Genomic DNA, 23,667 nt, shown 5'->3' with positions numbered 1-23,667 from the left:
TTTATTTATTAATGAGAGACACACAGAGAGAGGCAGAGACACAGGCAGAGGGAGAAGCAGGCTCCCCATGGGAAGCCAGATGGGACTCAATCCCAGGACCCCAGAACCATGACCTGTGCCAAAGGCAGACACTCAATCACAGAGCACCCAGGTGTCCTATAGATACATATTTATATGGAGATATATATTTCATTGCAGTGTGGTTTATGGTGATGACAAAGTAGAAATAAGCTGAAGAAAAAAAAAGAAAAAGAAGAAAAAAGAAATAAGCTGAAGAGTACAGTAATAGGGAATTAATTAAATAATTACAATGTAAAATCACTCAGCCATAACAAATTGAAGACACAAATGACCGTTGACTTGATTAGATGGAAAGAAGTTTAAAAACAGCATGTATGATCCTGTTTTTTAAAGATATGTTGTACAAGGAGGGTTCCAGGAAGATGATAGAGTAGTAAGCACCAGGAATCTGTCTCTCTACTTAGACAACAATTGCAGAATCTGTATAGTATAACTGTTTTGGAACTTCAGAGACCATTGAAGGCTTGCAAGTTCCAGGGAAGGCTTAGATGATAACTTTGGTCAATTTCAGCCCTTAATATAGTAGAAGCTACCCTTGACCCATGCCCAGCCCCATGGCAGGCAGCTGTGCACATGTTCCTGGAGCAGCTTGCAGACAGCTTGTGGGAGTCAGGGTGGGCAACAAGTACCCTGTCCACAACCAAGCATCCTATATCCTGCAACATTGTCCTTCAAAAATGAGGGAGAAATTAAGAGATTCCCAGGTAAACAAAAGATCCAAATATTGAGAATCTGTGCTGTGATTGCTAATTGCTGCTTCTGATCACAGAGATGCAGACACAGAGGTAGGCAACCATAGTCATTGCATCTCCCTGCCACTGTTGCAAACCCCTGCCCTTCCAGCTGATGCCAATTCTCAGAGCCCAGCACTTTTTCTCCTCCCTTTATTTTTCTTTCTCTCCCTTTTGGTAAAAACTAAAGCCATTAGACTTCCAGACTAGGATGTTCAAAAGCAACTACATTTAAAGGGGAAAGTCAAAAGTCACTGAGCATATTCAGGAAAAGGCACAGAAAAAAACTGAGAAAACCTTAAGTTTGTACCTCAGACTGATCCTCAGTATGGAGAGAGCCTAACAGTCAAAACAAAAATAAAAAATGATAAATCTGGGGTAGGGGAGGGAGGCAAGGATCTGATTTCCAGAGTTACCATATCATTATATTAAATGTCCAATTTTCAACAATAACAAAAATTCACAAAACATGCCAAGAAATAGGAAAGTGTGGCTCATGGAAAGGAAAAAAAATAAGCCAACAGGAACTGTCACTGAGAAAGACCAGATGGTGGACCTACCAGACAAAGGCTTAAAAACAACTGTTTTAAAAATGCTCAAAAAACCAAAGGAATACAGGGGAAAAGTTAAGAATACTGTATGAACAAAATGGAAATATCAATAAAGAGAAAACCTAAAAAGAAGCCAAAAAGAAATTCTAGCTCTAAAAATTACACTCATTGAAATGCAAAATTCCCCAGAAGGGACCCAAGGCATATTTGAGCAAGTAGAAGAATCAATGAATTTAAAGATAGGACAATCAAAATTATTGAGTCTGTGCAACAGAAATTAAAATACTGAAGAAAATTTAACAGATCCTAAGGTACATTATCAAGCATACTAACATATGCATTATGGAAATCCCAGAAGGAAAAGAGAGAGAAAAGAGGGCAGGAATATTTGAAGAAAAAACAGATTGAAACTTCCTAAGTTTGATGAAAGACATGAATATAAACTGCTAAGAAGCTTAACAAACTCCAAGATGAACAAAGAGACCCATACGAATACATATTGCAATAAAACTATTGAAAAACAAACAAAGAAAGAATCCTGAAAGAAACAAGAGAAGTAACTGTTCATACACGACGTTTCCTTAATAATGTTTTCAGTATAGTTATTATCAGAGACTTTACTGGCCAGTGGCAGTGGGCTGATGATATAGTCTAAGAGGTAAAAGAAAAAAAACCCGTCAACCAAGAATACTATATCCAGCAAAACTGCACTTCAAAAGTGAGGGAGACATTAGGACATTCTCATTCTCAGATACACAAAAGTTGAGGGAGTCTCTTACTACTAGACCTGCCCTACAAAAAAAAAAATGGTCAAGGGAGTCCTGCAGGTTGAAATAAAAGGGCATTAGATAATAATCCCAAACTGTGTGAAGAAATAAAGATCTCAGTAAAGATAACTGACAATTCTAAAAGCAGCTATTATAACGACTGTTTGTTTGTAACACTAATTTTGGTTTTCTACATGATTTATGAGATTGAAACATTTTGTAGAAATTATTAGCCTAAAAGTAAATACTATTGTACCTTTGGTTCATAATTTCATATTGTGTTTAAAGACTGAAGCACTCATGGAATAACTATCAGTTTATGGTTTTGGATATGCAAAGTATAAATGTGTAATTTTGTGATATCAATAACTGAAAGGAGTAGAAATGGAGCTATAAAGAGGCAGAGTTTTGGTATGTTACTGAAGTTAATCTTGTATTAATTCAATTTAGAATATTATAACTTTAGGATGTTAATGTAATCCCCATGGTAATTACAAAGAAAATAGGCATAGCATATATACAAAAGGGAATGAGAAAATAACTAAAACAATTCACTACAAAAAAATTAATAAGTGGAAGATAGTAATGCATGAAATGAGGGACAAAAAGCTATAAAGCTTATAGAAAACAAATAACAAAAAGAAGCCTCCTTATTAGTAATACCACTAAATGTAAATGGATTAAGTTTGCCAATGAAAATACAGGGATTGGCAGAATGAATTTTTTAAAGAAAAGTGATCCAACAGTATGCTGTCTACAAGAGACTCACTTTAGGCCCGAAGACACAAACAGATTGAAAGTGAAAGGACGGAAAAATATATTCCATGCAAACAGAAACCAAAAGAGAGTAGGGTGACTATATTAATAAAAGTTTCAATATATCAAAAATAGATATCAATTAAAAACATTTATGTACCTAAAGACAAGCCATCAAAATATATGAAGCAAAAATGGACAGAATTGAAGAAAGAAATAGTTTTACAATAATAATTGGAGACATCCATATTTTACTCTCAATAATGGGTTAAAACAACCAGACATATAAGGAAACAGAGGATGTGAACAACGCAATAAACCAACTAGCTCTAACAGACATACAGATTAGACCACAAATTAGTGTTCAATTCTTTTTAATAACAGAAGGACAACTGGAATCAATAACAGAAGGAAAACTGGAAAATCAACAAACTTGTGAAAATTAAATAACACACTTTAATATAACCAATAGATCAAAGAAGAAATCACAAGGAAAATTAGAAAATATTTAAAGGCAAATGAAACTGGAAACATGACATACCAAGATGTGGGTTACAGCAGGAGCAGTGCAAAGAGAGAAATTTGTAAACACTTATATTAAAAAAAAACAAAACAAAACAAGAAAGCCATCAAATCAACAACCTAATTTACAACTAAAGGCCCTAGGAAATGAATTGAACCCAAAGCTAGTAGAAGGAAAGAAATAAAAGAGATTAGTTGGAGTCGGAGCAGAGATTCAACAAAATCAGGAATAGAGACATGATAGAGAAAAAGCAACAAAACCAAAAGCTGATTCTTCAACTTCAACAAGATTGATACACATTTAGATAGACTAGAAAAAAAAAAAGACAGAAGACTCAAATTACTAAAGCCAGAAATTAAAGTGGGAACATTACACCCAATTCTAGAGAAATAAGAAAGATTCTTGGCCAATATTCTGAGCCATTACACACAAACACATTGGATAACCTAGATGAAAAAAACAAGTTCCCAGAAACACATAATCTATCAAGTCTGAATCAAAAGAAATAGAAAATCTGAATAGACCTGTAACTATTAAGGGAATTGAATTAAGCTATGATGGAATCTAGAACAAGATGACCCTCGACCTGTGCCACATTGGCTGGTCCCCGGATGCCAGGCCACTAAACAGAGGCTTGGACCTCCATCCATCTGCTCCCTGTCAGGGTCCACCAGGAAGAAGGCACCCTCAACCCCTGCCCTCTCCAACCCCCAGATCCCACCCCGTCCCCCGCTCAGCTCAAGTTGGTACCCTGCCTACTCACAGAATCAGCAGCTCCCTCTTGGGAACAAAATGAAGTGGAGCCATACGTTTCTCCCTCCCAAGCTCTGGAGTTCCCCGCTATCGAGGGTCCTGGTAGAGGTAAGCATCATCCTCTCCAGGGGCATCTTTCCAGGGGCACTTTCCAGAGGGGAGAGAAAGCATGTTAATCCCCATCACAATGTATATAACCTGGGCTATTGATTCTCCTCCCTCCTGTATCTGGAGGATCCTGAGCAGGTGGGAGCCCCGGCAGGTGGAGCAAGTCAGCAGAAAGAGCACGGCTGGGGGCAGCAGGGTGCATCAGCTCTGCCCAGCACCTTGCCTCCTGGGGGGGATTATAGAATCCTAAACTAACAGTTTGGAAAGACTCCTGCATCCTACTCCGTCATTGGACAGATAGGGAAAATGAGGCTTACAGAGGCAAAAGAGATGCCATGGCTCTTCAGGACAAGATGTATTGCTCCCAGTGTAGGCGTTTGTTTTGCTGTTTTGTGAGATTTCTAGAATTCTAACTGAGGATTGGAGAGGATAAGTAATTTATTCAGTCACTGAGATAGTATGTTGAGATTATGGGATTTGAAACCGGGTGTATAAGACTCAGAAGCCCACGGTTGTTCCATTAACTCATCATGGGGTGTGTTTGTGGGGTGTGTGTGTGTGTGCTCGTGGTGTGTAGGGAGAGAGAGATGGGGATGGAGATGGTGCTGAAGAGCTGATTGTCCACTTGTCAGCCTCATCTTTTAGCGTACCCGCACTTCCACTGACCATCCCCCCCACTGTCCTACACCTGCCTGTCCTCAGAGTACCTTCTATCTCCCTTCGCAGTGCTTACTGTCGTGATTCAGTTGCCCATGGCATTATCTGTTCAATACTTCTCTCCCTCAGTACACTACGGCCGCTGCAGGAGGATGGGGTCTCACTCGGTCACCGCCTTACCCTCCTAGGCCCAGCACAGGGCCCCACAAAGTCTGTGCTTGCAGTATCTGTTGAACAACTAGATGAATGGATGCCTGAATCAGGCTGGAAGCCTGGGTGGGCGGACAGAGGAGTCTAGCTGGCTGGAGACCTGAGATGTGCAGGGACTCAGGGCCCCAGGCCACAGCTCTTGGCTGAGAGCTGCAGCAGACCAGGACCGTGTCTCTGTTCCCAAGCCTCGCCTGTGTGGTGAGTCACCCAATTTCTGAAAACCACAGGCCTCTTTCCACAACGAGGCTGCCCAGAGGGGCCCCCAAGCCTCAAAGATTGTCAGGAAAACTCTGCTCACACGCACAATTCCTGCCGGCCCCTTATCAGGGCTGTTTCTTTGATGTACTCTGTGTGACTCAGAGCTGCTGTTTGCCACAGTGCTGTTCCTGTTTCAGCAGCACACTGACATTTTTAAAAGAAAAAAAAAAATCGGAAGTGGCAGACGCTGTCTTCGGGCTGAGACTGCAGACAGCCCTTTGATTTGATTCTAAACTGAAGTGGGGAGGGGGGAAGGGGACAAGCACATCCCAGTGAAAATGGTGGGACCCTGTTACATCCACCCCCCACGTGGCAGTTACTCGTGTCGCCAGCTAATGACAACGCGCGTTTTGCAATGTTCTGTTGCAACGGAAAGGAGGAAAGTTGTGTCTCGGTGATAGTAGCGCTCTTGGGGCCAAAAGAAAGAAGCTGGAGTCCAACCAACTCAGCTACTTTCTTCCTATCTGATCTCGGAGAAGTTATGACTCTCAGTTTGTTCCTCAGCAGAACTAAGGTGGGGGAGGCTTGTTTTGATGGTTTTGAATATCACATAAGGTAATGGTTATAAACATGCTCTGTGAACCGCATGAAGGGGGATGCAAATTTGCACAATGATCAGTATCTCCATCTTCTTCATTCTCTCCATCATTCCCAGAAGCAGCATTACATTGCTGTTTCACTTCCCACACATACACATGTTATCATCCCAACTGGACTGTGAGCCTCCGGGGTTAGGGACGCCCCGCTTTGACCCCTAGCACAGGGCAGCGTACACAGTTGGTATCCCATGACTGTTTCTATTTGTTTTGTTTTTGCTTTATGCTTTTTTTTAACGTTTTATTTTAATCCCAATTAGTTCACATACAATGTGATATTAGTTTCAGGTGTCCAATATAGTGATTCAACACTTCCATACATCACCTGGTGCTCATCATGACACGTGCACCCCTTAATCCCCATCACCTGTCACCCACCCCCTCATCCCCTCCCCACTGGTAACCATCAGTCTATTCTCTAGAGTTAAGAGTCTGTGTCTTGGTTTGCCTCTCTCTCTCTCTCTCTCTCTTTTCCCCTATGGTCATTTGTTTTGCTTCTTAAATTCCATATATGAGTGAAATTATATGGCATTTGTCTTTCTCTGACTCATTTATTTTGCTTAGTATTATACTCTCTAGCTCCATCCATGTCATAGCAAATGGCAAGGTTTCATTCTTTTTTATGGCTGAGTAATATTCTAATATATACCACATATTCTTTTTTTAAAAAAAATAATAAATTTATTTTTTTATTGGTGTTCAATTTGCCAACATACAGAATAACACCCAGTGCTCATCCTGTCAAGTGCCCCCCTCAGTGCTCGTCACCCATTCACCCCCACCCCCCGCCCTCCTCCCCTTCCACCACCCCTAGTTCGTTTCCCAGAGTTAGGAGTCTTTATGTTCTGTCTCCCTTTCTGATATTTCCTACCCATTTCTTCTCCCTTCCCTTCTATTCCCTTTCACTATTATTTATATTCCCCAAATGAATGAGAACATATAATGTTTGTCCTTCTCCGATTGACTTACTTCACTCAGCATAATACCCTCCAGGTCCATCCACGTTGAAGCAAATGGTGCGTATTTGTCGTTTCTAATGGCTGAGGAATATTCCATTGTATACATAAACCACATCTTCTTTATCCATTCATCTTTTGATGGACACCAAGGCTCCTTCCACAGTTTGGCTATTGTGGACATTGCTGCTAGAAACATCGGGGTGCAGGTGTCCCGGCGTTTCATTGCATCTGTATCTTTGGGGTAAATCCCCAGTAGCGCAATTGCTGGTATACCACATATTCTTTATCCATTCACCTATTGATTGACACTTGGGCTGCTTCCATATCTTGGCTACTGTAGATAATGCTTCTATAATCATAGGGGGTACATGTGTCCCTTTGAATTGGTGTTTTTGTATCCTTTGGGTAAATGCCTAGTAGCATAATGGCTAAATCACAGGGTAGTTCTGTTTTTAATGTTTTAAGGAACCTCCGTAGTGTTTCCCACAGTGGCTGCACCAGTTTGCATTCCCACCAACAATGCACGAGGGTTCCCCTCTCTCCACATCCTTGGCAACACCTGTTGTTTCTTGTGTTAGCGATTTTAGCTACTCTGACAGGTGTGAGATGGTATCTCATCATGGTTTTGATTTGTATTTCCCTGATGATGAATAATAATGGAATATCTTTTCGTGTGTCTACTGGCCATCTGGATGTCTTCTTTGGAGAAATGTCTGTTCAAGTCTTCTGCCCATTTTTAAAATTGGATCATTTGGGTTTTGGGTGTTGTATAAGTTCCTTATATATTTTGGATACTAGCCCTGTATCAGATATGTCATTTACAAATACCTTCTCCTACTCCACAGGTTGTCTTTCAGTTTTGTTGACTCTTTCCTTTGCTCTGCAGGTTTTTATTATGATGTAGTCCCCAGAGTTTATTTTTGCTTTTGTTTCCCTTGCTTCAGAAGATGTATCTAGAAGGGGGTTGCTATGGCCAATGTTGAAGAGGTTGCTGCCTGTGTTCTCCTCTAGGATTTTGATTTTTTCCTGTCTCACATTCAGGTCTCTCATCCACTTTGAACTTATTTCTTTTTGTGTGTGGTGTAAGAAAATGGTCCAGTTTCTTTTTCTTTCTTTTTTTTTTTTTTTTGCATGTTGCTGTCCAGTTTTCCCAACATCATTTGTTGAAGAGGCGGTCATTTTTCCATTGAATATTCTTTCCCGCTTTGTTGAAGATTACTTGACCATATAGTTGTGGGTTTATTTTTGGGTTTTCTATCCTGTTCCATTGATCTACATGTCTGTTTTAGTGCCAGTACCATACTGTCTTGTTTGCTACAGCTTTGTAACAGAACTTAAAGTCTGAAATTGTGGTGCCCCCAGGTTTGCTTTTCTTTTTCAAGATGGCTTTGGCTACTCGAGGTCTTTTGTGGGTCCATACAAAATTTCAGAATTATTTGTTCTAGTTCTGTGAAAAACGATGATGGTATTTTGATAGAGATTGCATTAAATGTGTAGGTTGCTTTGGGTAGTATGGACATTCTTACAGTATTTGTTCTCCCAATCTATGAGCTTGGAATGTCTTCCCATTGCTTTGTGTCATCATCCATCTGTGACTGACTCTTAAACAACTGAAAAGTTCAGAAAAAAAAAAATCAAAGGAACAAGGTTGTATTTGACAAGGATGATCCCAGAGATCCCATTTTCTTACTTCCTGTATGTAAAAAAAAAAAAGTGGAAAGCAGGGACATTACAGAAGTCAGCATCCTCCCTACCTGACAAGAATGGTCTTGGACATTTTTTGCCACAGTCCCTGACAGCCCCAGGGCAATTTGCCTCTCACAGTCTCATCCAGCCATTAAGCTAGTCCTGAGAAAGGGGGAGCACAGGTGTATTAGCATCTCATTCTACACTCAAGCAAAGTGAGGTCCAACAAGGCCAAGGGTCTCAGTCACTCCGAGATAGAGCAGTGTATCATTGAAAAAGCCCAGCCTGTGAAGCAGGGTCTGACTCTTGGCCCTTGGGTCTTTTTAGGAGGACACTCATTCCACTGAAAGAGAGTTTCCTACTATCAATTAGGAGAGAGATTTTATAAGTATTACTCAATTTATTGCTCATGCTGTACTTGAAATGACCTATCATCCCCCTTTCATACACAAAAGAACTGAAGCTCTAGGAGATCAAATGACCTGCCTAAGGTCAGAGGGAGGAGGTGGCGCCAGGCTCTCATTTCCCAATACCTGCTGAGCACATTCTAAACATGTGGTCTGAGCCCGGTGCTGGGGTGTGAATCTCTCCCACTGCTCTCTGGTTCCCCCATTCACAGGAAGCTTGGGTCAACCACATCCTGCCACGTCCTTGCAGACAAGATAATGATCCCCACCACCACCATTCTCTGTCCCACCACAGCCCAGCCCAGCTCAGGCAGACGGACTTCCTTTACTCTGTTGGCAACCACTGAACGTCAGAGCTGGATGAGGCCTAATTCTGTGGTCCTTGGAGTGTCCTCCTTCAGAACCCTCTGGGGCACTTGTTAATAGTCCAGAATCCCCAGGTCATCCCTATAATTGGAGACAATGCCTCCAAAGTGGGGGGGGGGCTAGGAATCTGCATTTTTAGCAAATACACTTAGTCACTCGATGAGTGTTCAAGCTTGGAAAACCACTGGTCCAACCTTCTCATTTTAAGAGAGGCAAACTGATTCCTAGAGAGGATAAGTGACTTTGCCTCCCACCCTAGTAGTACAGATCTGTTGTCTCTTTGGCACACTGGTTGAATCTGTTGAAAGAGACTGCTGAATGCTATTGGGTTCAACCTTGCCATCAGGAAAACACTTTGGGACTCATCACACCCAGCTCCACATAAGCAAAGGGGATGACGGTTGCTGGAGAGCAGTAAAGATATCTGGAGACCCTCCAGGAGAACTCCCTGCATCGAGGGAGACAATTGGAAGTCTCCTTCTTAGACTGATCTGGAACTCAGTCCAAGAGTATTAACACTTGAGCCCAGAAGAAGGCAAACAACTATCTGCAGGTCGCGTCTGGCCTGCTGCCTGTTTTTGTAAAGTTTTATTGGAAAGTAGCTACCTCCATTTGTTTATATGTTGTTTATGGCTGCTTTTGTGCTACAGCGGCAGAGCAGAGCCTAAAATATTTACCATCTGGCCATTTACGGAAAAGTTTGCCAACCCCTGCATTAGCCCATCAATCAACCAGCAAAGCTTCATTCCTGAGGGCATTCCAGAAGGTCTCCAGTTCTCCCACTCCTGTACCCCCAGCACCTGCCAGCACAGTGCTTGGTACATCATAGGTACTAAAAGAAATTATTGACAGAATGAACCATCACAATAGGCTCTTTTAATTCTCCTTACATAAATGAGGAAACCACAGTTTGTGAGAAGAGATAAGTATACGGTCCAAGGTCTCTGAGTCAGGAAGTGCTAGAATTAGGGGCACCCATGTGGCTCAGTGGTTGAGTGTCTGCCTTTGGCTCAGGTCGTGGTCCCAGGGTCCTGGGATCGAATCCCATGTCAGGCTTCCCTGCGTGGAACCTGCTTCTCCCTCTGCCTGTGTCTCTGCCTCCCTCTCCGTGTCTCTCATAAATAAATAAATAAAATCTTTAAGGAAAAAAAGAAAGGAAAGTGCTAGAATTAGACTTTATCTGTATCCATGATACGTTATTTTCCTATGAACTTGAATAAGGGATTTATGCAGGAATCTGCATAAATGCAGTCAGTGGTAGATCTTTTGCCAGAAGGGCTGGATCGTGGGGTTGGGCTGGGTGGTAAAGTCCTGGGAAAAAATAGAGGCTCATCTCAAGGGATGAGAAGACCCTGTCCTGCTGGGAAAGTTGATACCTTGAGATTATATTAAGCTAATTTATCCTAGAGTGTGAGGCTCTATCTCAACCTGCTTTCTTCTTAACTGAATGTAAGTAATAGAGATTTTTCACCTGTAAACAAAGGAGGGCTCGTCAAGGAGCACAGTAAGGGGAGATGAAATGAGTCAAGCATGCTTCCCAGAATACGATTCAAAATGAGCCGGGCTCTGGACTCCGGGGTGTTGAGTCACAAGAGCATTCACAGAAAGCCTGCACAGCCACTTAGCCATGGGGCTGTGGTGGATGTGTCTGCCCCCAGGAAAGACCACGAGGCCTCTCCCAGCTCTGAGGCTCTCACGCCAACTATGTGGCTTGAGTCAGCCCTGACACTCTCCTCTTCTAGTTCCCAAAGAGGCATTACAGCTACAGGACAAGCCCTCTTGAACCCGATGAGATCCAGCTTTACTGGGTCACTTGGCCCAGTCATGGAAAGTGGGGAATCGTGCCTGTTGGCTGATTCTTTGGTATTTTCCTCAAACTACACCCACAAAGTGTCATTGGTGATTACTAGTCTCTGTTTCTTTAAAGAGGAGTGAGGCCATAAAGCTGAATGCCAAGGACTTGACTTTCACAGTTTCCCCCCTCTAACCTTTATTATCTCACCTACATTTGATTCACCAGAGTGTTGTTTCGATTCTCTCCAAAGCACTCAAGTTTGCCTCCAAAGAAACACCATTTTCTGCACTCATATTTCATTGCACTGTGGAATAATTATTGCATTATTTAACTAGAGTAATTGATACAGATTGAGAACAAACACAAATAACACTTGATAAGCACACACAGCTCAGCTGACCGGGAACAGACGAGCCCAGGAAAATCAGAATACTTGCTAGCTTTGAGGGTTTGATGTGTCCTGGGCATGGGGACAGTGCTCACTGAGGGACATGGACAGCCTCCAGCAATCTGGAGCGTTGCTTAATTGAAGATTGTTGAAGAGGGTTCTGCTGTGTAAGCACATATGCTGCAGCCCCTTTGTCGTGTGCAGAGCACTGTCCTGCATAAGCCCCATGACCCTCGGAAGCAGGCAGGGGAGACTTTCAGGAAGGGCAAGTGAGGATCAGGGACATACAGTGAGTTTCTCAAGGATAAATGCCAAGGAATGATCTCCTTTGTGTCTGTACTGCTGGAGCCCAGCACAGAGGGGACATGTGGAAAGAAACCCATTGTTTATGGGACAGGAGTGATCGAGCTGAGCCCCAGAGGATGTGCTCTGAGATCCTGAGTTGTTCCAGTTCACTTACAAAGGCGAGTGAAGCGCTCTGCAAACCTGACTCGGGTACCAAAGATGGAACCTATTGCTTCTCGCCTGTTCCAAGCCTCGTGCTTTCTAAATCTCTTTTTTTAAAAGATTTTATTTATTTATTCATGAGAGAGACAGGAAGAGAGGCAGAGAAACAGGCATAGGGAGAAGCAGGCTCCTCACAGGGAGCCCCATGCAGGACTCGATCCCAGGATCCCGGGATCTCGCTCTGAGCCAAAGGCAGATCCTCAACCACTGAGCCAGCCACCCAGGTGTCCCTGCTTCCTAATTCTTACTCCCCTCCCCACCAAGGAAGTGGGGAGGAGGGCTAGATCCTCTGTCTCCTTAGGTGTTTCTGTTAGATCCTGCAGCGTGGCCCAGGAAGGGGCAACCGAGCAGGCAGGGATGAGGCCAAAGCCCTTCAGAACAAAGCCCCCCCACCAAGTGCCCCTCACCCAGTGTCACCTCTGCGACCCCATCTCCTACTTCCATCTCCAAGACTTTCCCCACTTACGCAAAACATCCCAGCCTGACTCCCCGAGAGCTCTAGGGGAAACCCTAAACCTCAGAGTGAAATGAAGGGGCTGATTTGCCCAAGGAAATTAGACACACAAACAAGCCTGGGGTGAACCACGGAGCCAGAGCTGTTTCTCTGGATTAGTCACAGGGTTACCCACTCATGAAGTCCCCTCCCCCCGGCTCCCCCTTCAGCCCCAGTTAATCTGGAAGGTTGGCCTGGTTACAGGCCGGGCCAGATGAACAGGAGGTGAAGGGGGGCGATGGGGGGACACTCGCCAAAGAAACCGCAGCGACCTTCCGCCTGGGTGGGGCTTCTGTGCTCTTAACCTGCCACTAAACTGCTCTAAAGTGCCTGTCAGCACCCCTGCTTCCTGCTGGGGCTACTGGGAGAGCTTTGCACGTTTTTGCTAGAAGGGGGAAGGCGCCCCCAGCCCCCTCCTCGCTCTCAGGGAAGGCAGCAATGTTCCTGGGGCTTATTTCTCAGCAAATACTTCTTAAAGCCTGCTTTCTGTCAGGCCCATGGTAACCAAAAAGCCTCCCTCGACAGCACACTCACCTCACCGAGGGCGGGGGCTTCTGTCTATGTGGTCATGGCTGCATTTTCTAGGCCTGACATACTGGTAAGTCGAGGCACTCGGTAAGTCTACGTTGAATGAACGAAGAACACGAGGAGTGTCAGATGCCATACCGAGCGCAAGAACTAAACCTCCCCGGGGCCAGGAGAATGTGCCACGGGATTTCTAATCGCCTTTGGGTGCAGGGAAGGCTGCTTTGCAGAAATGATGACTTGGCTAAGATCCAAAGGGTAAGTAGGAAGCAGCTAAAGGAAAAAGGAGGTGCTGTCGGGAAGAGCAGTGCAGGCAGCGGGAGCAGCATAGCTGAAGGTCTATGGCTCAGCTCATGAGGGGCTGACTGAAGCAGGTGTCTGGAGTGGGAGGATGGCTGGCAAGGAAGGGCCGGTTCAAGGTGACTCTGAAGGGGACAGCTGAGCAAGACTGGGCTGAGGAGAAGACTCCGGACTCCAGCTTCCTCCTCAGCGGGATGAGGAATCTCTAAGTCATGTTGAGCAGGAACTGACATGGTCAGAGATGTACTGGCATCCTGAGTTGAAATGCCTCAGGATTTGGGGGTGCTCCCAGTTTGGGGGTGTTTAGCTATACAATGAGGAGCTTGCAGATTCCTCTCAGCTGTGGCTGGTGTTTAAACCGATGTGTTTCCAAGCTAGGACAGGTTTACCTTCATGTCGCTACATAATGTATTTTTTTAAAGATTTTACTTATTTATTCATGAGAGACAGAGAGAGAGGCAGAGACATGGGGAGAGGGAGAAGCTGCCTGCAAGGACCCCGATGCAGGATTCGACCCCAGGACCCTGGAATGATGCCCGGAGCCAAAGGCAGATGTTCAACCATTGAGCCACCCAGGCATCACACATAATGTATTTCATTTAACAAATACCAGTATCACATTACTACATGCCAGATGCCATTCTCATCGCTTCAAAAACATCTACTCGTTTAATCCTATCAATGACCTGGTGACATCATGGATGCTGTGATGATCCTGTTTGAAAGATGAGGCAACCAGGATGGGTGTTCAAATCAAGGCAACAGATGGCAGCACCAGGGACTACCTCGGTTCCCGTGGGACAAGGAGGGCTCTGGAAGTGTCTATTGCCCTGTGACAGGCATGAGAGGAGGCTGGCCTGGGAGCTGTGGTGGTGGGATGGCTCAGGAAAGGACATGGGACTTGATCGAGAGCCAATCAGTTGTCAGGGAACCCACAGTGCCAGCCAGCCACAATAAGGGGTGGCCTCGATGGCAGGAAGAGGTGGAGCGCTATGTCTGGCCCACGGTTACCGTCCTGGCATCTCTACACATAATTTTAGGGACCTCTTCACTTTCTCCACCATGGGATTATCTGCTTTGTGAATCCACATCTGCCACTTTTGTGATCGACTTCCTCATTTTAGCAGAACACTCCCTCTTGTAGCATCCTGAAACAGGAAAAATGGAAGTCAAATTTAGGAGAAATTTATGTTTTGAAAATGTCTTTAGAGGGGCCCCTGGGTGGTTCAGTGGGTAAGGAACCCTTGATTTTGATTCAGGTCATGCTTTCAAGGTGGTGGTATCGAGCCCCGTGTGGGGCTCCACGTTCAGTGGGGAGTCTGCTTGGGATTCCTCCCTCTGCCCCTCCCTCCTCAAATATATAAATAAAATCTTTCTAAAAAATGTCTCTAGAGCCTCTGCTGGGTTATTAGTTGACTGGGTATAAATTCTACATTGCAAATCACTCCCCCCCTCCCCCCAGAATTTTGAAAACATTGCTTCTTTGCTTCTGGTTTTCAGCGTTGCTACTAAAAAGCCCATATTTGATTAATAGTTTGGCTGGGTATAGAATTCTAGGGTGTAAACCAGCTTCCAGAGCTATTGTTGAGAAATCTAGTGCCATCCTGTAACCCAAATCCCTTGTACATGTCTTGCTTTTGTTTTTGTTTTTGAGACTTCCTTTCTGGAAGCTTTCAATAACTTTCCTTTATCCATGGTATTATAAAATTTCACAATGATGTGCCTTGATGTGGATCTTTTCATCATTTGCTGTGTTGAGCACGTGGTGAATTCAGTCAAGGAAACTCATGATTTTAGTTCTGAGAATTTTATTTTTGTGTTATTTCCTTAAATATTGCCTCCCCTGTGTTTTCTCTGTTTTCCTCTCTTTGGAACTCTATTTGGATGCTGAATATCCTAGATGGATCCTCCAATTTCCTTATCTTTCCTTCCTACTTTCAATCTGTTTATCTCTTTGTTTGACTTTCTGAGAGTTCTCTTCATGTTCCAAATGTTGTGTTATTTAACATGGTTTTTGGTCTGTTAATTTCAATTTTCAAGAGCTCTGGTTTATTCTAAGTTTGATCCCCTCCTTTTCTTTTTACGTTCTGTTTTGGTTTTTTGGAATGCAAAATCTTTTCATCTCGCCGAAGATATTACATATAATTTTTGACGTCCATTTACATTTAAGATGGGTCACCAGGAATGCCTAGCTGGCTCAGTCCATAGAGTACATGACTCTTGATCTTGGGGGTCGTGGGCTCAAGCCCCACGTTGGGTGTCGAGATTTATTTTTAAAATTTTAAAAGCTTAAAAAATATGTAAACAAAAATAAAATGGGTCACTAAAGATCAGATGAAAACCTCTGTGAGGTTGAATGGGGCTTATCAGTTGGTGAAATTCACTCCAGGGTAATTAGGTAGGGACCTAAGCATTTCACTGAGGGGACCCTCAACCATTGGGAAGATCCCCATTTTGTAGATGGGGAAACTGAGACAATAAGTAACTTGCCCATGCTCACACAGCTACCTGGAGTAGCTGAGATTCAAACCAAGGACATCTCCCTCCAGAAAAGGTGTTCTGTACCACATGCCACACACCCTTGCCGTGCCACATCAGTTGACACATATTAAGTGCTTTCTGTACACCAGCCCCTGCCCTAAGCACCTAAAAACACTAAATCAATTTAATCCTCGCCGCAGCCCTTTGAAGTAGGTACTATTAGTAGATCCGTTATTGACGAGCAATCTGAGACACAGAGAAGTTCAACAACTTGCTCAAGATCACACAGCTGGTAAGAGTTAGTGGCAGGACCTGATCTTTGGCAATCCGGCCCTGGAGCCTTCTTGCTCAGTCTCCCACAGTCTCCAGTTCCCCTATCTGAAAGTGGCAATGTGTTTTCCAACACAGAGTTATTTTGAGGACGAAACAAGAGAACACATGTAAGAAATGTGTACAGGATAGCCCCTCGGCAAATGTTATTTTTATTAAAAGACATTCCCCTCTCTGGGGCTTTTAATGGCTTTAAAACCAGAAGCTACAGTTTGGGGCTCCCTGAGGCTTCCCTTGGCTGTGAACTTCATGGTTCCAAGAGCGGGCCAGGAGCGTCGGGGGCCTAACTCAGAGGAGCATGGCTCGGAGGGAGTAGGAGTGGTGGTGGGAGACACCAAGACCTCACAAAAAAATCGGGACGTAGGAGCCAGTGCACCATATTCTGGACTGTTCCATTTCCCAACTTGGGCCCAAAGCATCACTCCTGTGTTCCCAAATAGCTGTGAAGTTCAAATAACAGACTCCAACTGACACATAAAAAGGAACACATGTAACCACTTACAGGCCAATTAATATCGGGGCGGGGAGAAAGCCACGGGGCAGGAGGCCACTGGGGTTGCAGCGAGCAGAATGAGAGCCATGCTTCCGGCCCTCCGGCTGAAATGGGCTATTATGTGTCATCAGGAACTTAAGAAGGGGGGAAAAACAACCTCTGATCAAAGTCCCTTTTGTCAACTTCTAACAGATTAATAGATGACAGATTTTGCACTTAGAGCTCTACTGCAAGGTCAAGGGCAGTGAAATGGGGCTTGTTGGGACTTTTCTCTTCTTTGGTTCAGCTGCTAGGCTGCAGAACTCATCATCCTGACAACCTGGCTGCCTGAAATGGGCCCTAAGAAGGTCTGCCTTCCCCGGGGTTTTTGTGGCTGAGAGTGGGGCGGGGGCCACTCCTTAGGACAGACAAGCCAGGTTTGCCTTCTGCCCACGGTGACTTCCCTGCTCAGCCTCCTGCTACAAGTCCTCTCTCCCTGGGGCCCCAAGCTTACCATGCCACTGCCCCCAATTCCCTAGGTATGGCCTCAGGGTGGCCCTCCATGGGCCACAGAAGGAGGATACCTCCAAGCCTGGCCTCTAAGTCCCTCAGTGACTTGGCCTCACCCCCATCTCCTCAGTGAGCTCATGTTGGTCGCCCTGGATCACTCATGGCTCCCCAGATCCCCCTTGCCTTTTTGCATCCACGTTGGCCTTCTCTGCCACCACATCTGTCTTCCTCGATGTCCTGCTAATCCAGCAAGGCTGTGCCAGGGTCATCTCCTTTGGGAGGTCCTCTCTGACCCTCTGCCTGACCCTTCTAGCCCAAGGAGAGACTCTATCTCTGTGACCCCAGTCCCTTCAAACATGCAGCCCATGGCGTGTGCCTACTGTAGGGCCTTATTATCTGCTCAAAGGCCCATCATCCCCACTTGGCTGTCTACAGACTGGTGTGCATGCTCCCTGGCATGGAGCAGGGGCTCTCTGTTATATTCAGGTGGGTACACGCAGGACAATTCACCTAGGTGTGAGGGCTTGTGGAGGGAGACCCCAAGATCACCCAAAAAATAGCCTCTCTGGCACAATCTGTGACTTGCTTCTTCCCAACAGACTATGGTAAGGGTGATAGGATGTCACTTCCATGGTTAGGTTGTTATGAGGCAAGGGTGATAGGCTTTCAATCACAGTATTATGGAGCTTTATATAAAACTCCAGGCCAGAATGAGTGTTTCTCCTCACTGGCCTGAGAAGTTAGCAGTCATGTCAAGGAAATCCATGTGGCAAGAAACTGGGGTGTGGTGGGCAGGTGGCTTCTAGGACCCAAAGGCGGCCTTCAGCTCACAGCCAGCAAAAAGCCAGGGATCTTGGTCATACAGCCACAAGGAAATGACTTTGGCCACAACCCCAGTGAGCTTGGAAGTGGATCTTTCCCCAGAGGAGCCTCCTGATGAGACTATGACCCATCCTAGACCTTGGTTGCAGTTTTGTGAGCTCTTGCACGGACCCAGCTAAGCCATACCTGGTCTCCTGACCAATGGAACTTGTAAGATGATAAACCTGTGTTTTGTTTTAAGTTGCTACATTTGTGCTAACTTGTTACTCAGCAGTTAACACACTCATGCTGCGATCAATCTTAAAGATGCATTTTCTTAGGTATAGAAGACCCAAAGAGTCCCGGGGAGAGTCCTGGGAAGTTATACCCCTAAAAGTTGACACATTGGCCAGAAATTTTTTGCCAACCAATTCATAGAAGACTCCAGAACAAGTGTCTGAAAAGTGAACATGAGGTCAGGCCCTGAGAGAGCAACATAGGAAGATAAGAGGCCATAGTCAGACAGGCAATGGGGAGATCCTGAATCTGAAATCAGGTTCTGGGTTCCAGGCTCTGCAGATGATTTGCAACCACGTTTTGGACAAGCAGCCCCCCTCTGGGCCTCCGTGAGCTCATCCACGACCAACAACATTATGAACAGCGTGAGCTCTGCACCTCCCTCTGGCTTTGGCATTCTGAGTCCAAGATGGTTCAGTTTTACCGAAGAACTCCATATTTTAGAGTATATTCCATTTTTCACTGTTCACTCATGCAGAATAAGTTACTTCTGCTTTCCATAATTTTAGTATTGCTTACGATGAAAGATACATATTTACTAACTTCATTTAAAAAGAGAGAGAGTGGGACGCCTGGGTGGCTCAGCAGTTGAGGGTCTGTCTTTGGCCCAGGGCATGATCCTGGAGACCCGGGATCGAGTCCCAAGTCGGGCTCCCTGCATGGAGCCTGCTTCTCCCTCTGCCTGTGTCTCTGCCTCTCTTTCTTTCTCTCTCTCTCTGTGTGTGGCTCTCATGAATGAATAAATAAAATCTTAAAAAGAGAGAGAAGAGCGAGAAAGACATAGAGTGATATAGGGGAGGGGATAGAAAACTATGCTAGAATCCCAGGCTAAAGTTGGCGTCTACTGGCCTCGCTCTCCCAACCCTACCCCATATTTCCAATTAGGGAATATATTTCATATGTTTAAGGTAATGCTGATCTTGCCCTTCTTCCCACCAATAAGGAGGTTCACCACAGGCCAGTCAGAGTACCCCAAGTCTCTGGCCACTGCATTAGTTCAAAAACGAGCATGTGTGCCAAGCCTTTGCTGACAGAGCTGGTGAAGGAGACTGTTTTCTGGGGTTGCTGAACTCATAGGATGTGATTTAGGGGACAGTTTAAGGTATGGGGCTGACTTACAGAAAAAGCCTATCTAAGATCTAGAAAGGGAGCCCGGGTGATATTAAGCCCTTGATCCCAGCCATCTCTGAAACCATCTGCTCTTACTTAACCTGATAAATTATCTTTTTATTTAAAGTAGTTTGGGTTGGTTTTCTGCCACTGGTAACCAAAAAAATCTAAACTAATGTAGATAGTTATTCCAACTGAGCATATAATTTCGCCTGAGGTCTCTGGGAAGCCAAAGCGAAAAGGGCACCACACTGCATATCCCTCTCTGATATCACAAACCCCAAGCCCCATGAAAGAGGGCCTTTTCTCCAGGGCCCGGGCCATTTTCTCATGGTCTTTCACACTGGTGGCCCAGAGCAACATCTTCCACAGCTGCTTTCGAAATGACGCAGAAACATTCCTCATGTGGCTGGCTGCCTTTTGGACTGAACCTCGACCAAAAGACAAGCAACAGAAACGAAGCATCAGTCAGTGCTCATGAGGACCTCCTGGGTTTTCACCGGGAGACGCCAACGGGCCATGGGGCTTGGGGGCTGGCCACGCATTGTCCCTGGTCCCTCTGTAGGGCCTCCCCAGGAGCACCTCCAAATGCTGTTCTGAAGTTTGACTAATCCGTCATCTCTTTGGTTGCAAGGTTGGTGTTTCCTTGCAAGGGACCACAAAGCCATATTACATTCAAAGTTAAATAAACAAACGTTTGAATCTGTGTTTTATTGGTTCCATACCATCTGCCATCTGGTTTGGGGGAGCAAGGAAAACTGTGGTTTTGTTGGTTTTGTGTGTGTGTGTGTGTGTGTGTGTGTGTGTGTTGTTGTTGTTGTTGGGTTTTTTTTTTTTTTTCCTTTCCCTGTGAAAATTCTCTAAGGTTGAACGCTGGCAGCAGTCCGGGCTGGTTAAAAGCCACCTAGTTTCCCACATCTTAACTCTCTGCTAAATGTTGGAGGCTGGTCTGGGTCCCCATCTGCTAAGCAGCCTGTTGTGTGAAAATGAGATCTATGCATATGCAGAGCTCCACAGCCTGGCTTCCAAGATCTAAAGAATTGTTATGAGTGAACCACAAGAAGTGCTTATTTAATGTTGACAAGCTGCACCCAGACCAAAGGCTAGAGCGGGGCATATGGAAAAGGAACAGAGAAAACCTGGTGTCTGAGCACCCCGGGCTGTCAGGAAAGGCAGCTCCGCCTTCAAGCCCCTGGGTTGCTAGAGACGTCGAACTTGTAATGACTTGAAGGAGAAAATAGGCCCCAGACACTGGGTGGGAAATACGCCCCAGCCTGCCTGGAATCTTTAATCTGGAAATTGCAATGGCTGGAAGGGGTGGCGGGTGGAGGGGCACATTCCACGGTGGGGGTGGGGGTGGGGTGGAGGGGAGCGTGGGGGGAGGGCCCACATCTCTGCATCTCCCGTGGTAGATCCAGCTGTTTTTGGCCAGCAGAGCCTGGAGCTGCTTGGAAAGGGTGGGGACACCCCTGGGGGAGTTCGTGGGGGCGGGGGGGGATATCAAATAGGAAGCTGGGGGAAGTACTTGGATTTCCATGACTTTTAAACCAGGTCGTCAACAACCTCACCTATAAAATAAAGACCAACTCGGCCAGGGTTGCAAATTCGCCTGCGGCGGGGCCAGGCAGATAATGAAAAGGAGCAAGAGCGGTTGGCTTGGGGACCAAGGCAAACATGCTTTTGGCTGAAGGGTGGCGGGGACTCAAACCAGCTCCAGTGATGCTGGTCATGTGGGAACTCAGCCCAGTGTGGCCAGATTTCCCAAGTTCCCAAGAAAGGCCAGATTTTTTTTTTTTTTTTAATGTGAAAACGCGCAGTGCTACAATGCTGCCAGCTATCCCAGTCACTGAGGGAGAATCCCATCAACTGAAACCTGTCTGCAGCCCACACGGAGCCCGCAGGTCTGCAGCAGGTGACCTCTGTTGGAAGGACTCAAGGAGACCGTCTTGGGAGAGTCTTGGAAGGAGCTACATCTTCCTTCGGTGCGGGAAGGCTGGTCCAGGCACATGGGCCTTGGACAACACGGACGTATCTCCAGGCTGGGTCTGCAGAAGCTGGGAGGCCCTCCCTAGATGTCCCCCCTCCCTAATCCTGAGCCTCACGCTGGGGGAATTCCAGCGCCAGGCCTGCCATTCCTCCTGGCCCCCAGGGACACAGCCACAGCTCCGGGTCACTCGGGCTCTGAGCTTCCCGGGTCTCCCTGCTTTACAACTCATTGCCAGGAAAGCAATGTGTCCATATGACCATGTTCCTGTTGTATGTAACTCCCTCGGTCCCCACAGTTTGGTCCCCTTTCTATAGTGTCACAAGTAAGCAAGCTGGTAACCTGCACAAAGTGAGACACAGACATTTAATCTCTGGCCAGATGTCACCTCTCTCGGCACAGCGCAAAAGAGCCCTTGTGGTCTATTTTTTCCAGAGTTTTTTGGTTGTGTTTTCTTTCTGAGGTGTGAAAAAGTCTGAGGTTCAATGTATGTCCCTGATAAACAAAACTCAGATTTTTTTTTGGGGGGGGGATAAAATCTGCATATTTGTGTTTTAAACATTGTAGTCAAAACAGTACAACTTCCTCCTCCCCCCCCTTTGGCTTAATGAATATCATTTGTCCAGTAGGGAATCTTTATACTGTATGTCCCATGTGTTGAAAATAAAGATACATAAAATCTTGATAAGCTGTTAAAAAAAAAAAAAAAGAGGCAGGAGACCTGGTCTCCCATCGGCCACCATCTTGCTATGGGGTCTTGGTGAGTCATTCATTCCTCTGAGTTTCACTGGCCTCCACTGCCACACGGACAAGAGGGCACATAAAAACCCCTCCTGTTCTGCATTCCTGCAGAGGGAGCATGTAGGGTGAGAGCATTGCAGGGAGGAAGGGAGGCAAGCATGGTGAGAACTCCTTGGCCCCGGCGAGGTCAGAGCTGGGCTGGTGGAGAACCACACCTAGATCCCAAGTTTGTCACCTGCTGAAGAAAAACCTACCTTTTCGGGCAGTGACTCTCAGTGATTCCCAAACCTTTATGGGGTCAGAAAGTCTGGAAATGAGGGTGCTCCCTGAAGGACCTAGAGACAAAGGAAATGATTAAGTGGCTGATTTGGTGTCAGATCAGACCTGGACTTAGGCCAGGTTCTGACATGGAGGTAACAGCAAGCATCTGAGATTTAAGAAAATCTGTGAGAATCAAAATTAACATGAAGAGAGTTCTATTGCTTACGTGGTCTTATTTTCCGTGGTTTGCATCATTATTCGGTTTTCCAGGGGCAATACCCATACCCTACTTCCACCCATCTGCGGGATGTACCCATTAGCACTCACCATGGGATAATTGTACCTGGCTGGGTCCCAGCACGTTGGGCAGGTCTTGAGAGTCCTGGGCCCCTCAAGTGGACATGAACCCTGCAGCCAGCGAAGGGCAGGTGACTAACACGTATACACACTTGCACGCATGCACACACAGGCTCACACACAAAGAGAGGAAACCGCATTTGGTCTGGGCTGGCCCCAAGCTGAGGAAGAAACTTCGAAGAGTGACTACACCCTCAGTAAATCAAGATGTGGGATTCAAACCACTTCCTCCCCCTGCCCCCGCCCCTGCTTTTTGTTAGGAACATCATATACTTGCTCTCAGAGAGTGCGCACCACCCTGAGAGGGAGGAGTCACTGCCACCACTACTTGGAGGCTAGAACCCACTCAGGTGCCACGTGACTTACCTGCGGACACAGGTCCCAAAAGGCCAGGACAGGCATCCAGACCTGCTTCGCCTCCTGGAAGGAGCCTCCCTGGACTCCAGCCTTCAAGGACCCCTGGATGCTGACGCTCTTAGCTGAGCTGGTCTGTGAAGATGTCCAGGCTGCTGCCCAGAATTGAATGCTGGGCCATTTCCTGCAATTTCATCTGTCCCATCACTTTCAAATGAGTGTTTGGGACAATCCCCACTCATTTCCTGGGCTTGTTTCCCCAGAAGGAGGTTCTGTAACACCCTCTAAGTGCTGTGGCCTTTCATCTACTTAGACGGCCCCTCGAGGGCTAAGGTTAAATGACAAGGCCCAGACCAACATTTCGAGAGTGTCTCACAAAATCTTGGGTTCATGGCCAACAATGAGAGCAGAAGGCTTTTTCCATCTTTGAAGCTACTTCCTCACTCCTCCCTCCTCACCAGCTCTCCCAGAAGCAAAGGCAAGAGTCTTGGACCTTGGGGGCCTGGGTTCTTTGGGTAGACACTGAAGTCACTGAGCTCTCTTCAATCTGAT

At 45.8% G+C, this 23,667-nt stretch overlaps 1 long non-coding RNA gene across 1 annotated transcript; it reads right to left on the bottom strand.

Annotated features, from left to right (window-relative positions):
• Positions 1-13,856: 13,856 nt before the first annotated feature.
• On the bottom strand, positions 13,857-22,906 carry LOC144302894 (uncharacterized). Its single transcript, XR_013369894.1, has 3 exons — positions 22,732-22,906; positions 22,398-22,478; positions 13,857-14,565 (listed from the first exon to the last, which is right to left on the bottom strand). It is a non-coding gene; the product is annotated as an uncharacterized LOC144302894 (long non-coding RNA).
• Between the last annotated feature and the right edge of the window lie 761 nt (positions 22,907-23,667).

This window comes from Canis aureus, chromosome 32 (genome assembly GCF_053574225.1).
Source record: "Canis aureus isolate CA01 chromosome 32, VMU_Caureus_v.1.0, whole genome shotgun sequence".
Classification (NCBI taxonomy): domain Eukaryota; kingdom Metazoa; phylum Chordata; class Mammalia; order Carnivora; family Canidae; genus Canis; species Canis aureus.
The sequence above is the reverse complement of the archived record's forward strand: the minus strand, read 5'-3'. Positions and strand labels throughout refer to the sequence as shown.